At 44.6% G+C, this 25214-nt stretch overlaps 2 pseudogenes; one reads left to right on the top strand and one right to left on the bottom strand.

Annotated features, from left to right (window-relative positions):
• Positions 1-45: 45 nt before the first annotated feature.
• LOC150039179 (malignant fibrous histiocytoma-amplified sequence 1 homolog pseudogene) lies at positions 46-5485 on the bottom strand (annotated as a pseudogene).
• An 8307-nt stretch (positions 5486-13792) lies between these two features.
• Positions 13793-19459, top strand: LOC150039178 (2-methoxy-6-polyprenyl-1,4-benzoquinol methylase, mitochondrial pseudogene; annotated as a pseudogene).
• Positions 19460-25214: the final 5755 nt, after the last annotated feature.

Below are 25214 nucleotides of genomic sequence, written 5' to 3'. Positions count from 1 at the left end.
TCACAGCAAACCTTTTCCTCTTTATTCAGACAGAAAAGTCCAATACATAAGTGTCAATAGGAGCAGAGTTGTTTTTTCTTAGAAGGGGGAAAACATTTATTCTGGCAGCACTTTTACAATTCCAGGAAGTGGTTTTGCAGGAATAGAAACCATAACAAACTTGGAGGGCATTGGTATGAGAGGCAAGGGAATCACTGGATGGAACAAATGCCTCTTGTGCTTAATGAATGGTCTGTCAGCCTTTGCTGGTGGCTGAGTCTTTCCAGGTGTTGCGAGAAAAAAAAACAGAATTTCCTATATAGATGGCAAAATTCCTGTAGAGCAGTGTTTTCTGTATCTTCAACCTTCCCCAGCCCATGCCGAAAGCAAGTTCTCAGTATTGTCTGGAGCTTCTTGTAGTCATATGACCCTCTACCATGACAACTCTTTGGCCACAACACACTAGATTTCCTCATACACCGCTTCTCTAGGGTTCAGATAACAGCACAAAACATCACTTGTCAAAAAAAGTAGTAGATATGAAGAACATGGGCATATGGGTTCATGAAAATAGTAAATCCTTCACAAGGGTTCAGCCCCAGTGACATTACTTTCACTTAGCAGAACCTCTGGGGAGTGATCCCAGAGTTGTATATTTGGAAGTCTTTTGCCAAAACCGAACAAAGCAGGTTGATTTGACAGCTGAAGAACTATCTGGTGCCAATTAAAAAATTCTAACTGACAGTGGTCCATAGAGCAATTAAATGTTATCATTCAATACACACACACACACACACACACACACACACACACACACACACGCACGAGAACTGTGACAAAAGGATTAACTAAATTCACCTTGTGAATATGTTCTAAAGGAAAATGAAACTTTACATATGAATTGTCATATGCAATTATCTTCAAAACTACACCTACAAATAGGGTACCCCACCTGACTTTATGATCAAGTTCTGAAGTCAACAGAGTTAACTGTTCCTACACAAATTGATTTACAAATTCTCCAAATGCAGTTGTGTATTCACTGTTAAATTTTAAATACGGGGAGACTTTGTACTCTATGGCATTCCAACAGTCAATACTTTGTAAAGGAAGGGAATGAGTAATACCAGCTGACTCACTTTGTCTGACACTAGTGAGAAACAGTTTTTACACATTTTCTATCCACACAGGGAGGAGGAAGATGTAAACAGAATCCTTTATATTCCTCAAAGAACGTGTTACTACTACAGCATATGCTGTTTGGCCCCAATTAGGAGACAGAGCAATTGGTTGGGTTTGCTTCTAAGTTTTACCTCATGTTGACTCTCAAACAAGGCTTTTACTACTTCTTGGCAATAGTCGTCCAACAAGAGGCTCTGTATGAATAAATACACGATGTCGGGCTGTGCTCTCCACTGAGGATATTCTCAGCCAGATGTGGAAGAGCTGGCAAAGCATTTGCTAATTGTTGAACCCCATGCTAGAAAAAGAGGTACTTAATTGGAAAACCTCACAGAGCATTCAGAACTGACTCCAGATTACCTCAAGTTATTGAAAAACTCAGATTTTTCCATGGATTATTTGTCCCCTTGGGCCCCCTACAAGAGGCTGCCATAGTACGAATGTGGAAAGAGAACAGAAATACTCTCCCCACCATGCAAGGTAACTGCCAGGCAAGGACATTTTCTGAAATGCTTGTTGTAAGATCTTGTTAATTACTGGCAAAATAGATTTCTTTAACCTCTTCATTTTAATTTGAGAATGTGGAATAAAGAATAAAGAAAGAACAAAAAATGTTCTACACTAAAATAAGAAATCAGCCTCATCCTGGCACAGTTCTCATGCAAAATATTGCACCCAGTGTCAACTAATGCTAGAAGCTTTAAACTGTTTAAATTTAAATATATTTGCATATTATAAAAATAAAGATAAACATATACATATTTTACACTAGTGACAGAACAGCAAGGAACGTCAGTCGATCAATCCATCTTTCACATTGAACAGAAATGAAATCCGAGTGTGCGAAATACTGCCACCTATACTGTCACTATGGCTTGAATGTGCACAGAAAACAAAATCCCTGAGAAGCCATTAGACTTTTGTTTGTTTTTTTTCTTTTCTTCAAGTAGCACTCAACGTGGAGGATCACAGTTCTGAGGTTCAGGTTGTGAAACATGCTCCATGTTCTTGCCCATCTTTCCCCGCCCCTCCACACCTTTCCAATGACCCTCTGAAAGCACCGGAACACAGCTTCACTCCTGGCCACGAACGTGCCTGGGAGAGGGGCGGGTTCGCAGGTACAGAAGATGATCCATGTGAGTTCCACTCTATTTTCTCCACGGAAATTCCACAGCCACAAACATCACTGGTTTCTGTGCTTTTCACCAATGCTCTTCTTGGAACAGGGGCTGATCACAGTCGGTGTAGGTGGGTAAACCAGGGCCACATTCACTCTCTCGCTGCCATTCTTGGGGCAGATGATCTCTGCCACTCCTTCCGGCCTGGGCTGACTCAGCAGCTCCCCTGGGAAAGCATGTGGATTGGGTGACCCTCTCTTAAGGCACTTAGAACAAAGAATGTGCACGGTGTAGTGCAGTCCAGGCCATTCCTGAAGTAGGACATTCCGTTCCTCCACCAAAGGGGTGATGGCTTGCCATGCGGTCCATATATTTGGTAAGGAAGCATGGCTGGCAATCGAAAGGGTGTCTGGCTGCAGGACCCCCTTGGCAGGTCTGTAACTCACTACCACAGGAACTTTCCCTCTGTATGCAAAGATCTGGAACTTTCCATCGAACCTGTGTACCACATGGCTGTTGATCTGGACACTGTAGCGTGCAAACAAGCCAGGTGGAAATGTGAAGGGAAAGCTATATTCAATCTGCAATTGCTCGGCTACAAAAGACTGCCCAGCTAGGTTGGTTCCGTTAATCCAGGCCTCTGCGTGAGGTACTTCATTCTGCACATAGCAGGGGAATTTGTACCAAGCCGTGGATCCATTCAAAGGCTTGCCCTTCTGTTTATTGAGGCAATAACAGAGTCCCATCTTCTCCAGAAGCCCCAGTAGCAGCTGCAAGTCCTGTTGGGCCTGGACATGAGGCTTAAGCAGCAACCGAATGACATGGGCTGGGAGGAGCCCATGCAACAGAAAGCCTTTCACATAGTGATGGAGTTGGGTGGCCCAGAGCAGGTCCTGGCTCACGGTGGGTAGAGTCATGACAGAAGAGCTTTCTCCATCCCCTTCGCCCTCTCCGCTTGTCCCCAGGAGCAGTTTGTGCAGCAACAAGGAAGCATCCCTCTAGAAGAAGACGTTGAGGATGTCGATGAGGCGGGTGAGGTTGTGGAAGACGTGCTCTTTGAGAGCAGGGCTGTCCTCGAAGTAGAGCAGCTTGCCGCTCTCATGCAAGTAGGACAGGGCACTCTGCAGCCGGTCCTCGGTCAGCCCTGCCTTCAGTCCCAGGCGCGCCGAGTCCCACCAGCTCAGCCAAAGGCGCTGAGCCTGCGGGGGCTGGAAATGTAGCTCCTCCAGCACCTGCCAGGAGCGAGGCAGGACTCGGTGTAAGTTGGGGAAGATTTCCCGGTGCTCAGCCACCGACAGCAGCTTGTCCCGCAGCTGCTGCAGTTGCGCGGGGTCCCTGCAGCTAACGAGCAGCACTGGAGAGAGGATCTGCAGCCGGTGGTTGAGCAAGTATTGAAAATGGGCCTTCCGCCGCCTCAGGTTCTTGTCCGAAACCCCGTAGTAGGCCACGTGCGGGCTGGCCGAGCGCAGCTCGAAGTCCCGGGCCAGGGCCTCGTCCACCACCTGGGCCAGGCGACTCAGGCCTTCGGCGTTATGCTTCTCCTGCAGGGCGATCTGCCGGTGGATATCCAAACACTTCTCCTCCAGCTCCCGCTCTCCGCACAGGTCGGCGTGCGTGCCCACGATGCACACCACGGCATGGGGCACCCTGGCCCCCATCCGATGCAAGAAGGAGCCCACGGTGGTGGGAAAGTGGCGAGGCTCATAGGTGGCCAGATTGACCACCAGCACGTTCAGAGCCTCCGGGGAAAGGAAGAAAGGCTGGATCACCACATAGCTCTCATCCCCGGCCAAGTCATACACGATGAACCGCAGGCCGCGGGACGCATCCGCCGCCCAGCTGGTCACCTCGATGCCCTTGTTCCCAGCGGGAGGAGAAGGTGCATAGGCCTTCTCCTTGTCCCCTGCTCCTGGGCTGCCCTCCGTTCTCTCCTCCGTGAGGCAGTGCCGGAGCAAGGTCTTTCCCGCAGCCTTCTGGCCCATCAGGAGCAGCTTGAGGCGAGGCTGCACGGCTGGCTGGGAATGAGCCAGCTCCTTCTGGTAGGCCGCAATGTAGGGGATCCCCTTCATGCAGACCTCGTAGGGGGGCTGGATCAGTGGGTTGTCCTTAATCTTCCACAAACCCACTTGGGAGAGCTGACCAAAGTTATCGGGCAGCACAGCGATCTGGTTTCCTTGCAACACCAGCTCCTCCAAGCCGGTCAGCTCCATGATGGAGTCCGGCAGGTAACGGATGCGGTTATTATCCAGCCACAAGGTGAGAAGCTGGCTCAACCCGGAGATAAGGGATGGCACTGAGGTGAGCTGGTTGCGGCTAAGGTAGAGCTCCTCCAGTCCGGCCAGGGGCAGCAGCGCGGCAGGGAACTCTTCAAAGAGGTTGGAGGAGAGGTTGAGCATTTTGAGTCTTTGCAGGCGGCTGAACTGGGCTGGCAGGGCCTGCAAGCCGTTGTTGTCTAACATGAGGCTCTCCAAACTGGCCAGCTCGCAGAAGCCGTTGGGCAGGGTGCCAAGCTTGGCTCCGCTCAGCCAGAGGATCTTCAGGCCACGCAGGTTACTGATATCCTCAGGTAGGCCTCGCATCCGGTTGCTGGACGCGTCCAGCTCCTCCAGGGCGGCCAGCTGCAGCAGCTGTGGGGGGAAGGCCGTGAGCTGACTGTGGTCCACGTCGAGGGAGCGCAGGCGGTGGAGGCAGGAGAAGGAATCCCGGCAGGTGCGCCAGCCGGTTGAAGCTGACATCCAGCTCCTCCAGGTGGCCGAGGGCGCCCAGCTGGGTGGGCAGGCCAGGCAGCTGGTTGTGGCTCAAGTTGAGCTTGCGCAGCTCCCGGAGGCGCCCAGGGTGGTCAGCCGGTTGTGGCTCACATCCAGCTCGGTGAGGTGGTGGCCCAGCTCTGCCACGGCCGGGGGGAGCCGGACGAAGCGGTTCCTGCGCAGGACCAGAACGCGCAAGCTACCCAGAGCCGACCCCAAGCCGTCGGGCACCTCCTCCAGGCCTTGTTCCCCAGGTTCAGCACCTCAATGTCCCGTGCTGGCCGGCAACACGAGCTGGGGAGCATCAGGCTATTCTAGCTGATCGGCTCCAGCTCCTGGGCAGCCCCAGGCCACGCTGAAAGTGAGCTGGCGCAGGTTGCTCCGCAGCTTCCTGGCTCACAGGGCCGCGTCCCGCCACAGCCTCACCATCTTCAGGTTGCCACAGTCCTTCCCAGCCATGGCGGGACCCGGGCCCGACACCCTCACGCGGGCCCGGGGCCCCGCAGCAGCATGCCGGCCTGCAGTCCGGCCTCTGCCCACATCCCGGGCCCTGTCCCTCCCGCCTCTCCCAGGCCACCACCCCTGGGAGGTGGTGGGGCCTCGGGTCCTAGCGCAGCCGACTGCCGGGAGCCCGCGGCGGGGGAGTCTGCGACGCGAGCAGCTCTGGGGGGCGCCCAGCACGCGGCGTAGAGGGGGGCTGCGGCTGGCGCGGGGTGCAGCGCGCATTCTCCTTCCTCCAGGGCCATGGGCGCGGCGCCCCGGGGCCAGCGGGGCCGCCGCCCGCCGCCCCCCGCCGCGCCCCGGAGGATGCCTGCCTCCTCCACCTGCCGCTCCTCCAGCTCCGCCCGCCTCACAGACCCTGGCTGCCCATCTCTGGCCCTGCTAGCCTAGCAGCTGCGGCCCCTCGACTCCACGAACTCCGGGAGGAGGGCGGCGCTGGGCTCCGCGGCAGGCATGCTGCAGGCGCAAGGCCAGGGCGCCTGCGTCCACGGCGCGGAGAGGGCGCAATCGGGAAGCGGCCCCATTGGCATTATTTGAATTCGGAAATATGTTTCTCCATTTTCTGCAGTGAAATCACTTTTCTAGCAATTATTGGACTGCATAGAAGTCAGCATTACAAGATATCATATGACATGGAACATCTGTACAAGAATGAAGCTTCTTTAACAGTGGAAGACCTACACACTGAGGAGAGTCATTAGATCTAGGGATGCTGGAACTCTCGACTACATAGAGCAGCTGCTTTCTATCTCCACTTTGTTACAGCATACCCTTGAGTTTCTTGAGAACACACACACACACACACACACACACACACACACACACACACTTATATATACTTATATATTTGTGTATCTCTCTCTTCTATGGATATATGCAAGTAATTGTCAGAAGCCTTGACTGAATTGCCAAATCTAATTTTGCTTTTGTTTTACCAGTCTTGATATCTTTAAATCTAGGCTTGAGAGCTGTCCTTAAACTTTATATTTTCCTATAACTACTACTATAGCATTTGAGCCACAGGGTCACTGCCTGCTTTTCTGGAGTAGTTATTTGGGAGTTGGTGTTTCCTAGAGATTCTGGCCAAGGCTCTACCTCTTGTTTCTCAGCACCTCTTGCAGGTTTTCCTGTTTCTGTAGTACTGAGTAGTTGAACCTAGGGATTTGTGCATGCCTGGCAAGCACTCTACCCCTAGGACACATTCCCGGCCCTGAGCATTTAAATGGAATACCCTGTGATGTAAGTCCAGTGTATGTTCTCTGCAGTTCCAGTGACCATTTCTGAGAGGCTGCAGTCCTGCGTGGGTGGGTGACCATGGGTCTCTTGAACCTCATGCCTATGGGATGACCACTATTCACAAGGAGGATTGGATCAAGGAACTCTTATCCCATTGAGTATCCTCCATATTCAACAATGTACTAACGAGGAGTCCACTTATTGAAAAATGAACTGTGATTAAGTTTTACAGGCTCATGGCTTGTCTATCTTACACATGAGGTCTCGAGTTCAATGCATAACTGACAAACAAACAAGCAAACAAACAATCCAAAAATCAATCGTCCTGTCATGTTTTGATTCATTCCTTTTCTAAGATGAAAGAAACAGGCTCAGTGACAGTGGCTCATGCCTGCACTCTAGCTACTCTGGAGTCTGAGATGTGAAGGAGATTCAAAGGCAGCCTATGAAGGAAATTCTGTGAGAGTTAAAGGTCCAAGTATCCACCAAGTATCATAATAACGTGTGTCATATGCAGTATGTTACTAACCTGAGAAAGGAAAGCCTGGCAATGTCTGTGTTCCCTTAGGATGACTTTCACCTGGCCTTCCCTTTTGAGACCAAGCATTCTCCTTATGCTTCATCCTGAGTAGTGTGTCATCACATGTTTACAGGAGTGTGGATTAGCCAGAGAGTCAACGAATATGAGTACACATCTCTAATTTTTGTTTGTCATTCATTTAGTACGCATGCACGTGACTATTGACAAAGCATACTTAACAGCTCTGTGCTAAAAGAAAAAGGCACGTGGAATATGCAAACATAGGGTCAGGTGAATTACTTAAAAATTATTAACCACACAAACACCTAAGCACACACACATGCACACACAGACACAGACACTAACACACAGGGAGAGGAGAGCCGTTAATGACCAGGGGATTTAGATATGTTCAGCTCCCCAGACTCTCACTGCCCTGAACCTCCCCATTGGACCTGTGGGGTCCAATGACAGCATCTCCAGAAGTGTCCACGGCCAGGCCTGGCCTTGTTTGGACACAGGTGGGCCAGGCACCCTCTGCGCTCTTCCATAAGGCCCGAGCCTCTCCCATTTGAGAAAAATCGGGCAAACATCTCCTGAACGTCTGCTAGCCACACAAGTGAGCAGTTGGGGGCTTGTGTTGACTGTGAGTGCTGGGATACCAAGGTTCTAAGTTCCATTGTGAAGGAAGTGAGGTCGTCTGTGGAGGTCCCTTCAGTTGAGCCCTTCCTTCTGACACACCCTCCCCAGATGACCCCTTTTCTCACCACTTGCTAGTCCTGAGCATGACCTCATCCATTCAGTGTTTCAGCAACTGTTCAATACTACTCTCCCCAGGTAGACCTGGGTGCAGCAGCCACACCACCTTAGAGGAAATACAGGTGGGCTCTGTGCCTCCTGGTGCCCAATCCTGTATCCCTCTTACCACAATTTGCAGTGTACTAAGGTGGTGACTTCAAAGAGAAAGAATAGGGCAATGGGAATTTGAGGAACCATAAGGATTCTATGGGATGCCCGGTGGACAGGCCTCAGGGCTAAACTCCACCATGTCCCAAGCTGCAAACAGAAAAGCACTGAGGCTCAGCCCAATATGTTCTGGCCACTGACACAGAGTCTCTCAGTGTACAATCACAAGCCCGTCCTCACAGGGACCTGAGTATTGAGGCCTGGCTGAATCCTGTCTGTCTGATGGAGTTAGGAAAATTTGATTTCCTTCAAGTGTGTGACTATCACCAGTGGGTTAGGGGACACTGTATTTCAGCTTGGAAAGGTGATGTCATTTGCAGGCCCTATGATATTCCTTGGACACCTGTCCCTTCATGCCCCCTCATCCACACTTACCTCTGGACTGGGATGTTCCTATTTATGCCTCCAGTGGAGCTTGGAAGACAGATATGAAGTGGTTAATGTTTGTGTTCTTTCCTGGTGCCAGGTGTGAGGCTTACATTCTGGTTCTGGGCACTGTCCTTAAGCTTCTTGGCTCCAGGCTCGTACTCTGTCACTTCAGCCACTCTTCCACTTTTGACCTTTGAGTGTCAGGAACTTTTCTTTGGGAGACGACTTGGAACCTCAGTCTCCACATCTCAGCCCCTGAGAAGCTATTAGTACAGTGGTTCCTCATTGGCACCTGGTTTCTTTTTTTTTAATTTTTTTATTGTAATTAGTAAAAGGGTTACATGATATTTGCCAGATAGAAGGTGCATTAATTCACATACATTGATACCCTTTCACATGTCTTGGTACCCATTTCGCTCCACCCCCCAGCCCCCCACCCATTTTGGTTTTCCCCCCTTCCCTATCAAATTTCAAATATCCAAATACAAATAAATTCAATATATCAGATAACAAAGTGAGATACTATAACAATATGATATAACCAAGGGACAGCAAAGGAGATGAGTGACAACATAGTACATTAAGGACAAAAATCATTCATTATATGGCTTTTGTTTCAATATCCTGGAGGTTCTTTCAATTAGCTTCACATTATATGGACTTATGTATCAAGATTTTGCTCTATTGCAGATCTCTGCTAGTAGAGCCCAAGGTTTCTAGTGATTATGACAAATGAGGGAAACCATTGAGCCTAAGTTCCTTTGAGTCTGGCTTACTTCACTTAATATGATTTTTTTCTAAGCCTTTCCATTTCCTAAAAAATGGGGCGATGTCATTCTTTCTGACAGCAGCATAGAATTCCCCATTGTGTACAAATACCACAACTTGTTGATCCACTCATCAACTGAGGGACATTTAGGTTGGTTCCATATCTTTGCTATGGTGAATAGTGCTGCAATGAACATTGTTGTGCTAGTGTGTTTAGTGTGTCCTTGTTTCTGGATGGTTTGGTAAATGCCAAGTAGTGGAATTGCTGGGTCATAGGGGAGTTCTATGTTTAGCCTTTTGAGGCACTTCCACACTGCTTTCCATAGTGATTGAAGGAGTTTGCTCTCCCACCAACAGTGTAGTAGTGATCCCTCCTGGCCACATCCCCTCCAGAATCTGTTGTTATTCGTTCTCCTGATCCTGGCCATTCTAACTGGAGTGAGGTGGAATCTTAGAGTTGTTTTGATTTGCATTTTTTTATGACCAGAGATGTTGAGCATTTCTTCATGTGTCTATAGGCCATTTTTGTTTCTTCTTCACAGAAGATTCTCTTTAAGTCTTTGGCCTATTTTTTAATGGGATGGTTGTTACTTTGGAGGTTAGTTTTGGAGTGATTCAATTTTTTGAGTTGTTGATATATTTTAGATATGAGGCCTTTGTCCGTTGTTTGGTTGGTGAAGATCTTATCCCACTCTGTTGGCTTCCTGATTAGTTTACTAGCTCTGTCCTTTGCCATACAAAAGCTCTGCAGTTTAATGCAGTCCCACTAATCCAGCCTTTCTCTGATTTGTTGTGATTCTTGGTCCTTATAAGAAAGTTTCGACCTGTGCCAAGGAGGCCTAGTGTATCTCCTATTCCTTCCTGTAAAGTTTTCAGTGTGTCAGCTTTTACCTCCAGGTCTTTGATCCATTTGGTGTTAATTCTAGTGCAAGGTGACAAAGAAGGATCCAGCTTTAGTTTTCTGCAGGTGCTTAACCTGTTCTGCCAGCACAACTTGTTGAAGAGGCTGTCTTTCTTCCATTCTATTTTTTTGGCTCCCTTGTCAAAGATTAGGTGGCCATAGGTCTGTAGTTTAATATCTGGGTCCTCAGTTCTATTCCATTGGTCTTCAGGCCTGTTCCTGTGCCAGTTCCAAGCTGTTTTGATAATTATAGCTCTGTAATAGAGTCTAAAGTTTGGAACTGAAATTGCTCCAGCGCTGTTCTTTCTGCTAAGAAGTGTTTTTGCTATACGGGGTCTTTTATTATTCCATATGAAATTTTGGATTATCTCTTCCACTTCTTTAAAGAATGAATTTGGGATATTGTTGGGTATTGCATTGAATTTGTAGATAGCTCTTGGCAAGATTGTCATTTTCACAATGTTGATTCTTCCAATCCAGGAGCATGGGAGGTTTTTTCCATTTCCTTAGTTCTGCTTTAATTTCCTTTTTCTGGGTTTTAAAGTTTTCGTCAAAAAGTCCTTTACATTCTTAGTTAAGATAATTCCTAGGTACTTTATTTTCTTTGAGGCTATTGTGAAAGGAGTTTCTTTCCTGATTATTGCCTCGTTCCTCTCACTGTTGGCATAAAGGAAGGCAGTTGATTTTTAAGGGTTGATTTTATAGTCTGCTACTCTTCCAAAGTTTTGAATCAGCTCAAGGAGCTTGGGAGTAGGGTTTATAGGATTCTTTAAATACAGAATGATGTCATCTGCAAAGAGGGATAGTTTTATTTCCTCTTTCCCTACTTGGATCCCCTTTATGCTTGCTTCTTGCCTTATTGCACTGGCTAGGAATTCTAGTACTATGTTAAAGAGGAGTGGAGAGAGTGGGCATCCTTGTCTCATTCCTGATTTTAGAGGGAATGGCTTTAGCTTTTCACCATTAAGTGTAATACTAGCAGTGGGTTTCTCATACACAGCCTTTATTACTTTGAGGAATGTTCCATGGATTCCTAATTTCTCCAGAGCTTTTAACATAAAGGGGTGTTGGATCTTGTCAAATGCCTTTTCTGCGTCTATTGAGACAATCATGTGATTTTTGTCCTTGCTCCTGTTGATGTGTTGAATTATATTAATTGATTTGCGTATGTTGAACCAGCTTTGCCTCCCCGTGATGAATACAGTTTGATCTTGGTGTATAATTTTTTTGATGAGTTGTTGTAGACGGTTGGCCAGTATTTTGTTGAGAAGTAGTTCATCGATGTTCATTAAAGATATAGGTCTATAGTTCTCTTTCTTTGATGAATCTCTGTCTGGTTTGGGGATGAGGGTTATACTTGCTTCATAGAATGAGTTTGGTAAGGAACCTTCATTTTTAATTTCATAGAAGAGCTTGAGGAGTATTGGTGTGAGCTCTGCTTTAAAGACCTTATAGAATTCAGCTGTGAATCCATCTGGCCCTGGGCTTTTCTTAGGTGGAAGTTCTCTAATTGCCATTTCTATTTCAGAGCTTGAAATAGGCCTGTTGAGTTGGCTTAGTTCTTCTTGGTTCAGTGTGGGTATGTTAATATTGGCTAGCAATTCATCGATTTCATCTCGATTCTCAAATTTGTTGGCGGAAGACCAATGGAATAGAACTGAGGACCCAGATATTAAACCACAGACCTATGGCCACCTAATCTTTGACAAGGGAGCCAAAAAAATAGAATGGAAGAAAGACAGCCTCTTCAACAAGTTGTGATGGCAGAACTGGTTAAGCACATGCAGAAAACTAAAGTTGGATCCTTCTTTGTCACCTTGCACTAGAATTAATTCCAAATGGATCAAAGACCTGGAGGTAAAAGCTGACACACTGAAAACTTTACAGGAAGGAATAGGAGATACACTAGGCCTCCTTGGCACAGGTCGAAACTTTCTTAATAAGGACCAAGAATCACAACAAATCAGAGAAAGGCTGGAAAAGTGGGACTACATTAAACTGCAGAGCTTTTGTATGGCAAAGGACAGAGCTAGTAAATTAATTAGGAAGCCAACAGAGTGGGATAAGATCTTCACCAACCAAACAACGGACAAAGGCCTCATATCTAAAATATATCAACAACTCAAAAAATTGAATCACTCCCAAACTAATCTCCAAAGTAACAACCATCCCATTAAAAAATAGGCCAAAGACTTAAAGAGAATCTTCTCTGAAGAAGAAACAAAAATGGCCTAGAAATGCTCAACATCTCTGGTCCTAAAAGAAATGCAAATCAAAATAACTCTAAGATTCCACCTCACTCCAGTCAGAATGGCCAGGATCAGGAAAACGAATGACAACAGATGCTGGAGGGGATGTGGCCAGGAGGGATCACTACTACACTGTTGGTGGGAGTGCAAACTCGTTCAACCACTATAGAAAGCAGTGTGGCAGTGCCTCAAAAGGCTAAACATAGAACTCCCCTATGACCCAGCAATTCCACTACTTGGCATTTACCCAACCACCCAGAAACAAGGGCATACTAAATACACTAGCACAACAATGTTCATTGCAGCACTCTTCACCATAGCAAAGATATGGAACCAACCTAGATGTCCCTCAGTTGATGAGTGGATCAACAAGTTGTGGTATTTGTACACAATGGAATTCTATGCTGCTGTCAGAAAGAATGACATCGCCCCATTTTTTAGGAAATGGAAAGACTTAGAAAAAATCATATTAAGTGAAGTAAGCCAGACTCAAAGGAACTTAGGCTCAATGGTTTCCCTCATTTGTCATAATCAGTAGAAACCTTGGGCTCTACTAGCGGAGATCTGCAATAGAGCAAAATCTTGATACATAAGGATATATAATGTGAAGCTAATTGAAAGGACCTCCAGGATATCGAAACAAAAGCCATATAATGAATGATTGTTTTCCTTAATGTACTATGTTGTGTCTCATCTCCTTTGCTGTCCCTTGGTTATATCATATTGTTATAGTATCTGTCTTTGTTATCTGATATATTGAATTTATTTGTATTTGGTTATTTGAAATTTGGTAGGAAAGGGGGGAAAACCAAGACGGCTGGGGGTTGTGGGGGAGGAGGGAAATGGGTACCAAGACATGTGAAAGGGTAGCAATGTATGTGAATTAATGCACCTTCTATCTGGCAAATATCATGTAACCCTTTTACTAATTACAATTAAAAAACGCAAAAAAAGTAAGGATTTAAGCTAGGAAATGCGTATGTAAAGTTCCAGGAGAGACCTTGCCTCCATATCCTGAAGGGTTCAAGAATGAACACAAGTACAAAACAATAACAACTCCCTGTGGCTTGTGTTCTTTCATCACTTTAGTTCATGTTTTGTGACAGCCTTTGTTGCTGACACCGTGTATGCGCAGGGTAGGTAATTCGTAATTCAAGGCTATTTCCAGACACTTTTCTTCTGAAAACCCTTCTGAATCCTACACCTGGCTCTCCCACATTGCTAGTTTTTAAAGTCATGGAGAGATAAAAGAAACCATGGTGGATCATTGTAGCAGTGCCTCTGACCTCTTCTCTGTGCGAACAAGTAGTGCTGCTAAATAAGCAGCACAGGCATTGGAGTGCTTTTATAACTATGCTGGGAAACATAAGCTAGATCTGAACCTGAAAATGGAGTCATTTTCAAGATCCCTGAAAATGAAAGAGCAACTCTAATTGAAGTAGCCTGATTGCAAGCAAGTTTTGGCTACTATGCTCAACCTTCTTTCCAACAAGCTAAGCACACCATAAATTATTCATATGTGTCAATGAGATAAGGCTGGTTGTCATGATGAGATTCTGGCCATGGGGCCATATCTAATTCATCCTCAATTTATTCTAACAATAGAGTACTCTTGCCCTGAACAGGGCCTCATGTCCTTGGAAAGAATTTTCCCAGATATGGATAAAAAGCTGCCCTTCCCCCTGCCTGAGCCTCCTGATAGCACTATCACTTAGAACACAAGGTTGCATATAAAAACCTTTCTGGCACTTTATGGAGAAATTGCTGATTCCATCCCTTTGCAAGCCAGAAAGAATGGATGTTAGCCAAAGATCCAGTCCAGAGACCCCCAAGAAGGCAAGTGACTTAGCCCAAACCACACTATTTTGAAGGACCAGACTTTGCAGGATCAGTCAGGTGTCAGTGCCTCATACCTGCACTCCTAGATACATGAAGTGAGGGGAGACACAGCTGAGTTCAAAGCCAACCTGAGCAAAAACATCCTTGGGACTCTTTTATAATTAACTAACAAATAGCCTGTATGGTTCAAGACGTAGAGTCCCAGCCATGGGCAGAAAAGCCTAGCAATTGATACTGCAAGGCCCTTGTATCAACACACACACACACACACACACACACACACACACACACACACACACACACCTAGACAAATGACAGTGGAGTTACTCTGATTGTAAGAATTGTCCCTGAGGGAGCCAAAAAAATAGAATGGAAGAAAGACAGCCTCTTCAACAAGTTGTGCTGGCAGAACTGGTTAAGCACCTGCAGAAAACTAAAGCTGGATCCTTCTTTGTCACCTTGCACTAGAATTAACTCCAAATGGATCAAAGACCTGGAGGTAAAAGCTGACACACTGAAAACTTTACAGGAAAGAATAGGAGATACACTAGGCCTCCTTGGCACAGGTCAAAACTTTCTTAATAAAGACCAAGAATCACAACAAATCAGAGAAAGGCTGGATTAGTGGGACTGCATTAAACTGCAGAGCTTTTGTATGGCAAAGGACAGAGCTAGTAAACTAATCAGGAAGCCTACAGAGTGGGAGAAGATCTTCACCAACCAAACAACGGACAAAGGCCTCATATCTAAAATATATCAACAACTCAAAAAATTGAATCACTCCAAAACTAACCTCCAAAGTAACAACCATCCCATTAAAAAATGGGCCAAAGACTTAAAGAGAGTCTTCTGTGAAGAAGAAACAAAAATGGCCTATAGACACATGAAGAAATGCTCAACATCTCTGGTCATAAAAGAAATGCAAATCAAAACAACTCTAAGATTCCACCTCACTCCAGCTAGAATGGCCAAGATCAGGAAAACGAATGACAACAGATGCTGGAGGGGATGTGGCCAGGAGGGATCACTACTACACTGTTGGTGGGAGTGCAAACTCGTTCAACCACTATGGAAAGCAGTGTGGCAGTGCCTCAAAAGGCTAAACATAGAACTCCCCTATGACCCAGCAATTCCACTACTTGGCATTTACCCAACCACCCAGAAACAAGGACATATTAAACACACTAGCACAACAATGTTCATTGCAGCACTATTCACCATAGCAAAAATATGGAACCAACCTAGATGTCCCTCAGTTGATGAGTGGATCAACAAGTTGTGGTATTTGTACACAATGGGGAATTCTATGCTGCTGTCAGAAAGAATGACATCGCCCCATTTTTTAGGAAATGGAAAGACTTAGAAAAAAATCATATTAAGTGAAGTAAGCCAGACTCAAAGGAACTTAGGCTCAATGGTTTCCCTCATTTGTCATAATCAGTAGAAACCTTGGGCTCTACTAGCAGAGATTTGCAATAGAGCAAAATCTTGATACATAAGGACATATAATGTGAAGCTAATTGAAAGGACCTCCAGGATAGTGAAACAAAAGCCATATAATGAAGGATTGTTGTCCTTAATGTACTATGTTGTCTCTCATCTCCTTTGCTGTCTCTTGGTTATCTCATATTGGTATAGTATCTCACTTTGTTATCTGATATATTGAACTTATTTGTATTTGGATATTTGAAATTTGATAGGGAAGGGGGGAAAACCAAGACGGGTGGGGGGTGTGGGGGGGAGGGAAACGGGTACCAAGACATGTGAAAGGGTATCAATGTATGTGAATTAATGCACCTTCTATCTGGCAAATATCATGAAACCCTTTTACTAATTACAATAAAAAAAAAGAAAAAAAAAAGAATTGTCCCTGACGAACCACTGGAGAAGCACATGATTCCCAGGTAGTGGGGGGTGTGGGATAAACTGAACTAAGGGTCCCAGAACAATGCATCTGGTTTCTCTCTGCCTGGCCATAACTCATAGCTGCTAAGCCTGCCCTTGTCACTTCACACATAGCTTCGTTGATGCTGGGGTTCTTCCTGACTCCTATTTTACCAGTTCCACCCTGGACTACAGTCCACAAACTTAGTCCCAGTCCTGGGAACACTTGAACTTGGCTGGCCATATGGTTTTCTGCCCTACTTCCTCTCTGTCTAATAGCTTGCCTTAGCTTCTCCTGCTGCCATAAAAATCTAACTGCATCTAACTGGTTTTCAATGTTAGCCCTTGGCCATGCATGGCTCAGCACTCCTTTGCAGGCAAGTAAATTTCTTATCTATTCACCACAGAGGTAATCTAGCCATCCCGCCCATCTTAGTTTTCCTTGTAGCCTGCCTTTTATTGTTCTAAAAAAATGGAGCTCAAGGTCACCTTCACTGCAGTCCAACAAGAGTAGGAAAAGAAAACAATCCCAATTTTGCAGATGAAAATCTGAGGCCTCAAAGATCAGTGCTGAGAAATGACAGAGCTGGAATGCTGGCCCCGAAGCCTGTGTTCTTAGTTAAAATCCATATGACCACTGGTGACTGTTCCTGGAGCTTCCGTTAGAAAGCAAAACTGGGGGGCCAGTAGGTTAGCCTAGTGGTAGAGTGCTTGCCTAGCATGCACAAAGACCCAGGTTTGATTCCCCAGTATCACATACACAGACAAAAATCCAGAAGTAGGGGCCAGGAGTTTGGCCTAGTGGTAGAGTCCTTGCCTAGCATGCATGAAGACCCAGGTTCGATTCCTCGGTACCACATGCATAGAAAAAAGCCAGAAATGGTGCTGAGGCTCAAGTGGTAGAGCTCAAGCCCACAACTAGCAAAAAAAAAGGAAAAGAAAATTGACTCATTTTGGGGCCAGGAGTTTGGCCTAGCGGTTGAGTGCTTGCCTAATATGCACGAAGACCCAGGTTCGATTCCTCAGTCCCACATACATAGAAAAAAAAAGCCATAAGTGGTGCTAAGGCTCAAGTGGAAGAGCTCTAGCCTTGAGAAAGTCCAAGGACAATGCTCAGGCCCTGAGTTCAAGCCCAGGACTGGCAAAAAATATATATATATATAATCTAAGGATACAATGAGTACATGGTGAACAACTTTCTGTCCCCCTCATCAAGATGTGTTTCAGACTTATACAAAGCACTTAATCTATGCATTATCACTTGACTATTTTTTAAAAAATATGACATTGTCAAAGACAAGCCATTATGAATAGATACCATGGAATATTATTCAATCTTCAAAAGGAAGGGAATTCTGGTATGTGCTGCATGAATAGGTGTGTTTTTTTATTAAAGATTTATTAACGTTGATTTTTATATCATATTTCAAATAACAAACAAGTATTCAACAAGGGAATCTCTATATACAATCACTGGCACTTAGATTTTAGAACCTAATTAAAATTAGGCTGAGGGTTTGTATGTCATATATACATATTAATCTATGTAATAAAACATTATGTCTATAGAGTCATAAGTTTTTATGTCTATGTAGTTGTGTTTATATTTCCAGTACCATGCATGAAAAAGTTTTGATATTGTTAAATGAAATAAATAAGCCAGCAAAGGCTAAATACTGGGGAAAAACCCTATCGCCAGGCACCAGTGGTTCATGCCTGTAATCCTAGCTACTCAGGAGGCTGAGATCTGAGGACTGAGGTTCAAAGCCAGCTGGGGCACTAAAATCCATGAGACTCTTATCTCCAATTAAATGCCAGAAAACCAGAAGTAGCACTGTGGCTCAAGTGGTAGAGCACTAACCTCGAGCTGAAGGGCTCAGGAACAGCACCCAGGCTGAGTTCAAGCCCAACGACTGACCAAAAAAAATTCTATTTATTTGAAGCAGGTAACCTAATCACATTTACAAAGACAGAAAATAGAATGGAGATTGCTAGGGGCTGGAAGAGAAACAAAACTTATTACAGAATGGCTATGGGGTGGGGATGGAGCTGGAGCCCATCCCCTGGCTCATGCCAACAAGTACTCTACCACAGACCCACACCTCCAGCCAAAGAGTTAGAGCTCAGAAAAAAATAATAATTTTGGAGATGGATAATGGTGATGACTGCACAGTAATATGCATATTCTTAATGCCACTTAAAGTGGATGAATGCTCAATGTGTATCAATATATAAAAACTAGCATAAGCGCTCCTTGCGCTGTGCTCTGAGGCTCTCCAGCAGCTGGGGCGAGGCGGGAGGTGGGGGGGGGCGCGGTGCTTCGGAACTCTTGGCCCGGGGGTCTGCTAGGTGTTTGGCCCTTGTCTCAAGAGAAGCCAGCAATGGAAATGCACTTTGGGTTTGAGACAGTGTTGGAGGAGGAGAAGGAGGGCAAAGTCTATCAGGTGTTTGAACGTGTGACCAAGAAGTATGATGTGATGAATGAAATGATGAGCATTGGTATCCATCACATTTGGAAGGATTTCCTGCTCTAGAGGATGCACGCACTACCAGGAACCCAAATGCTTTATGTGGCTGGAGGCACAGGTCCGGCTCCTTATCAGAGAAAGCCGAAGAGACAATTAAGGGCCTAGCAAAATTTATCCTGGGAAGAAATTGCCAAAAAGTACGAAAATGAAGAGGATTCCGGGGGTGGTTCCCATGTCATGGTTAAACATCAACAGGAGGATGCTGAAGGTTGAGAAGAGGAAAGCCTTGGACCCACAAAACTGGACTTGCATGGATCCTAGGAGATGCTAGAGAGCTACCCTCTGATGATGACAAATTTGCCATTTACACCTTCGCCAGAATGTCACACACATAGATTGGACACTCCAGGAAGCTGATCAGGTCCTGAAGCCAGGGGTTTTCTTTGTTTGGAGTTTAGCCAAGTGAACAATCCCCTGGTATCCAGGCTTTATGATCTCTACAGTTTCCAGGTCATCCCTGTCCTGGGAGAGGTCATTGAAGGAGGCTGGAAGTCCTATCAGTACCCTGTGAAGAGCATCCAGAAGTTTCCATCTCAGGAAGAGTTCAAGGAGGTGACTGAAGATTCAGGTTTTCAGAAGGTCACTTATGAAAGTCTAACTTCAGGCATTGTAGCCATTCATTCTGGCTTCAAACTTCAACTCCTTTCCCATCAGATGCTAAATCAATACTAGAATTATAGGCTGGTGTGTATAGCTTGCTGGTAGAACAAATGCCTAGCACATTTAAGGTGCTACGTTCAAAACTTATCACCAAAGCCAGGCACAGTGGCTCATGCCTGTAATCCTATTCAGGAGGCTGAGATTAAGGATCACAGTTTAAAGCCAGCCTGGGTACTAAAGGACATGAGACTATTATTTTCAATTAATCACTAGAAAACGGGAAGTGGGGCTGCAACTCGAGAGGTAGGGCATTAGCCTTGAGCTGAAGAGCTCAGGAACAGCATACAGGCCCAGAGTTCAAGCCCCATAATCGACAAGAAAAAAAACTAGCAGGGGTAGGGGACCAGGAGAGTGGTCTAGTGGTAGAGTGCTTGCCTAGATGTATGAAGCCCTGGGTTCGATTCCTTGGTACCACATACACAGAAAAAGCCAGAAGTGGTGCTATGGCTCAAGTGGTAAAGTGCTAGACTTGAGAAAGCCCAAGGACAGTGTTCAGGCCCTGCGTTCAAGCCCTAGGACTGGAAAAAAATGTGTACTGACTGAGTAAATGAGTCTATATTTGGGGTAATATTTGTCTTTTTTTTCTTGACCTGGGTGAGAAAATTAAATGTTTTCATCATTCTTTCAGACTTTTACCAACAAAACAAAACAAAACAGAAACTACCATAAACTGAGGGCTGGTGGCTCATGCCTCCCTATAATCCTAGTTACTCAAGAGGCTGAGATCTGAGGATCACAATTCAAAACTAGCATAAGCAGTAAGGTCTATGGGGCTTGAACTCTGGGCCTGGGCTATCCCTGAGTTTAAGGCTAGCGCTCTACCACTTGAGCAACAGTGTCATTTCCAGTTTTCTGGTGATTAATTGGTGATAGGAGTCTCACAGACTTTTGTGCTCAGGTTGGCTCTGAACCATGATCCTCAGATCTCAGCCTCCTGAGTAGCAGGATTACAGGCCTGAGCCACCTAGTACCTGGCTTATGAGACATTTTGTCTCCAATTAGCCACTAAAGAACTAGAAGTAGAAATGAGGCTCAAGTGAGAGAGCACGGTCCTTGAGCTTTTTTTGTTCCTAGGGCACTGAGTTTCAAGCCCCAGGACTGGGGTACACACACACACACCACACACACACACACACACACACACACACACACACACACTACCATAATCTACATGTGGTGGCACAGGACTATAGTCCTAATTGGATGAATCATTTGAGCCCAAAAGTTCAAGACCAGCCTAAACATTACAGGACCCTTTCACCAATAGAGAGAAAGAGAAAAAGGTCAACTTCAGGCTATGGCATGTTAAGAACCATCTCTTCTTATACTTCATTGTGGCCTTGGTAGGATAGAAATGCTTAGGTATCAGAGAATACTGGAAGCCTGGAAAGGCTACTTATGGAGTAAGCCTCACTGAATTTTTTCTGTGAAAAAGAAACATTGACTTCAGCCAATTTACTAGTTTATTTTTGCAGTACTGGGTCTTGAATTCAGGATGTCATGTTTACTAGGCAAGTATTCTACCACTTAAACTAGGCTCCCAGCCTAAAGTTTTCCTAAGCCCCTGAGTTCTGGAAGTTCAGTTTGTTACAAGAACATAACCACACTTATACTGACCAATACAATGAGTGACAAATGATAATGAGGGAATCATTATCAGCTTCCTAACTTACTTCAAGAATTCAGTTCTAAGTATAACATTACTTAAAACTCAAACGTGGCCAGGAGTTTGACTTAGTGGTAGAGTGCTTGCCTAGCATGCACGAAGACCCGGGTCCAATTCCTGGGTACCATATACACAGAAAAAAGCTGTAAATGGTGCTATGGCTCAAGTGGTAGAGCTCTAGCCTTGAGAAAGCACAAGGACAGCACTCAGGCCAAGTTCAAGCCCCAGGACTGGCAAAAATAAATAAATAAAAACTCAAATATAGCTTTCATTCAATACTGAGAAACACTAGAGGGCACAATTGAGTTGCAGGAAACAAGACAACAGGAAAATATGTATGGAAAATAATTCGCTTGGAAAACAATTGCTTTCTAAGTGACTTGAATACCTTTTCCAACAATTAAAACAGATGTATCATCTTAATATGACAGCAATATTCTAAATGTAAAACATGTATTTACAAACATTAATACTGACAAGGAAAAATGGTTGGAAGGTGTTCTCCATATAAGAAAATGTTTTGCTTTCTAAAATCTTAGCTTTGTTTTCTCCTTGGCTGTTCTTATTTGCCAGCAAAGATTGCTCAGAAGTGAAATCTCCAGGCTGTCTAGCCAGGTTACTTGGAAGAGCTGAGGTTTCTAAGGTTTCCTTATTCTAAGAGGTGACCAGATGTTCCCAGCATCAAGCTGTTACAGGAAGCTCCCCACCCACTCCAAATGGCCTGCTGCTGTTCTCTGCAGACTTCCTTTTCCCGTTTCCGTTTTCCCCTCTTTCTAAGTTTTTTTCTTCAAAGTCTATTCAGAGGCTGCAGCCAAAACTATCTTCCCCTATTGTGGTCCTCATGACATCACCCCCACCTCCCTCCCCCACTGGCCTTTGGGTTCCTGGTCAAAGTTTGCCTTTATTCCCAGGGAATGCTCCCCTGCCTGCTTCTGCTCGTTTTCCTATCACTTATTATTGCTTCTTCTCCCCCAACTGTCTTCTGTTTCCTGGTATTCATTTGGGGATTTGGGGGATTTTTTGTTATTATTGATGTTGTTGTTTTCCTTAGAATTTCAGAGACAAAAACTTCCCCTTTACCTATACCTGACTATATTACCATACTTGTAAAAAACCATTTATATGTATTTCTGCCAGAAAAGGTTTTTTTCTTTTCTTTTCTTTTGAGATGGGACTAGGGCTTAAACTCCAGGCCTAAGTGCTCTCCTTTTGCTCCTTCACTCAAGGCTGGTGCTCTATTTCTTGAGCCAAAACTCCACTTCTGCCTTTTTGCTGCATAAAAATAAACATTTCTTTCCCCAATTAGCTTTGAATTGGGATCCTCAGACAAATCTCAGCTTCCTGAATAGTTAAGAACACAGGCATAAGCAGCAGCACCCAGCTATTACATTGTGTGTGTGGTATGTGTGTGCATGTGTGTGTGTATGCATACACATATACCAATGTTGGGGCTGGTACCAATATTCAGGACCTGTGCCCTCTCCCTTAGCTATTGGCTTAAGGTTAGCATTCTACCACTTGAGCCACAGCTCCAGTTCCAGCTTTTTGGTGATCAACTGGACATATGGGTCTCCTGAACTTTCCTGCCTGGGTTAGCTATGAATCACAATCTTCAGATCTCAGCCTTCCAAGTAGGTTGGATTAGATGTGAGCTACCAGAATTGGGCTTGGTTACATTCTTTCTTTTCTTTTCTTTTCTTTTTGCCAGTCCTGAAGCTTGAACTCAGGGCCTGAGCACTGTCCTTGGGCTTTCTCAAGGCTAGCACATTACCACTTGAGCTGCAGTACCACTTCCAGCTTTTTCTATGTATGTGGTACCAACAAATCAAACCTGGGTCTTTGTGCATGCTAGGCAAGCACTCTACCACTAGGCCAAACTCCCAGCCCTTGGTTAGTTCTTAATCTTCATTTTCCTCACCTTGAAACTTTATGTTAGAATTTCAGACTTTTTCTAGCTGGCATAAATTTTAAAAGATATTGCCACAAATCTTTCTTTCCCTCCCCCACTTTTTTTTCTGGTTTCATGGCTGGAACTTATTGTTCTTAGCTCAGTGTGTGTGTGTGTGTGTGTGTGTGTGTTTGTGTGTGTGTGTGTATGTGTGTGTTTGCATGTGTGTGTGCATGTGTGTGTGCATGCGTGCACACGTGCTTGAACTCAGGGCTATCACTTAGTTTTCTCACTTAAGGCAGGAGCTCTACCACTTGAACCACAGCTCCACTTCTAGTTCACCTTGTACATGGCCTTCCCAATTGACTTTTGTCTCCAATCTGGCTCATCATCATCATCCTCCTCCTCATTATTATTATTATTGCAGAGAGAGTTTCGTGGATTTTCCTGCCTGGATTGGCTTCAAATTGTAACCCTCCAGGACTAAGCCCCCCAAGTGGCTAGGATGATAGGCATGAGCCCCTGGGGCCTGGCTCAAACAAGGCATTTCTGGCTTACAGAATTCTCATTTCATTAATACCTAAATTCCTTGGTGTTAGAAATTAATGGTACTAGCAATTTGCCTGGCACTTGTAAACTATAAAAAATCAGTGCCTTATTGGCTGAGTCACTAAACTTTTCCTACTGTTAGGTGTTAATTCCTAGTTGGCTGTAATTTCTGTGGAATGCGTTCTTATACCTGGGAGAAACCTGTGAATTGGTATCCCCACTTCATTTTCATTTCATGTTCTAAGAAGTGCTTTTCTTCTGTATTGCGAATGTTCTTTGGCGATGGGGAGGTAGGATCATTATCCTTATGATAATGGAAGAATGGAAAGAATGAAAGAATTATGGAAAAAAAGACAAAGAAAAGGAGAAAAACTTCAGCCAGGGGTCTCCATTCCCCTCTGAATTCCAGGATGAACTTGCAAATTCCAGTTGAATTGCTACATTGTTTCTGATCCATTCAGCATTAGCAGCTGGACTTACATATCAGAAAGAAAATAATATAAGGATAGAAATGTATCTCCAAGGTACAGCATGTACTCACTTATGAAAGGTCCTAGGTTCAATCTCTAGCACATCTCCAGCACAGAAGGTTTTTGTTTTCTTTATTTTTTTAATTTGAAAAAGGCAATGATGTAAAACATTATATTTGGCTTCTAAATATAAGTTAAATAGTCAAGATTTGGGCCGAATCAAAAGTTAAAACAAAATACCTAATGTCTGCAGTTAGACCCAATCTTCTAGATGTTTTATAAAGATAAGGAAAATGTCTAGATAAATACCCTACATGGCGTACAGACACATGAAGAAATGCTCAACATCTCTGGCCATAAAAGAAATGCAAATCAAAACAACTCTAAGATTCTACCTCACTCCAGTTAGAATAGCCAGGATCAAAAAATCTAATAACAACAGATGCTGGAGGGGATGTGGCCAGAAGGGATCACTACTACACTGTTGATGGGAGTGCAGACTCCTTCAACCACTATGGAAAGCAGTATGGCATTCTTCAAAAGACTAAACGTAGAGCTCCCCTATGAACCAGAAATTCCACTACTCAGCATTTACCCACTTGTCTAGAAACAAGGACATACTAAATTCACTAGCACAACAATATTCATTGCAGCACTATTTACCATAGCAAAGATATGGAACCAGCCCAGATGCCCCTCAGTTGATGAGTGGATCAACAAGATGTGGTATTTATACACAACGGTATCCTATGCTGCTGTCAGAAAGAACGACATTGCCCCATTTGTAAAGAAATGGAAAGACTTTGAAAAAATCATATTAAGTGAAGTAAGCCAGACCCAAAGGAACACCGGCTCAATGGTTTGTTTCATTTGTCATTATCATTAGAAACCTTGGGCTCACTTAACGGAGATTTACAATAGAGTAAAACCTAGATACATAAGGCCATATAAGATGATGCTAAATGAAAGAACCTCCAGGATATAGAAACAAAAGCCATATAATGAGTGATTGTTGTCCTTAATGTACTATGTTATCTCTCATCTCTTTTTCTGTCTCTTGGTTAACTCATATTGTTACAGTATTTCACCTGATTGTCTGATATATTGTATATATGCATATTTGGTTATTTGAAATAGGATAGGGAAGGGGGTAAAACAAGATGAGGGTTGGGGGTGGGGGGAGGGAACTGGGGA

This window comes from Megascapheus bottae, unplaced genomic scaffold (genome assembly GCF_031878675.1).
Source record: "Megascapheus bottae isolate mThoBot1 unplaced genomic scaffold, mThoBot2.hap1 HAP1_SCAFFOLD_37, whole genome shotgun sequence".
NCBI classification, from domain to species: domain Eukaryota; kingdom Metazoa; phylum Chordata; class Mammalia; order Rodentia; family Geomyidae; genus Megascapheus; species Megascapheus bottae.
This window is presented reverse-complemented; position numbering and strand designations above follow the sequence as displayed.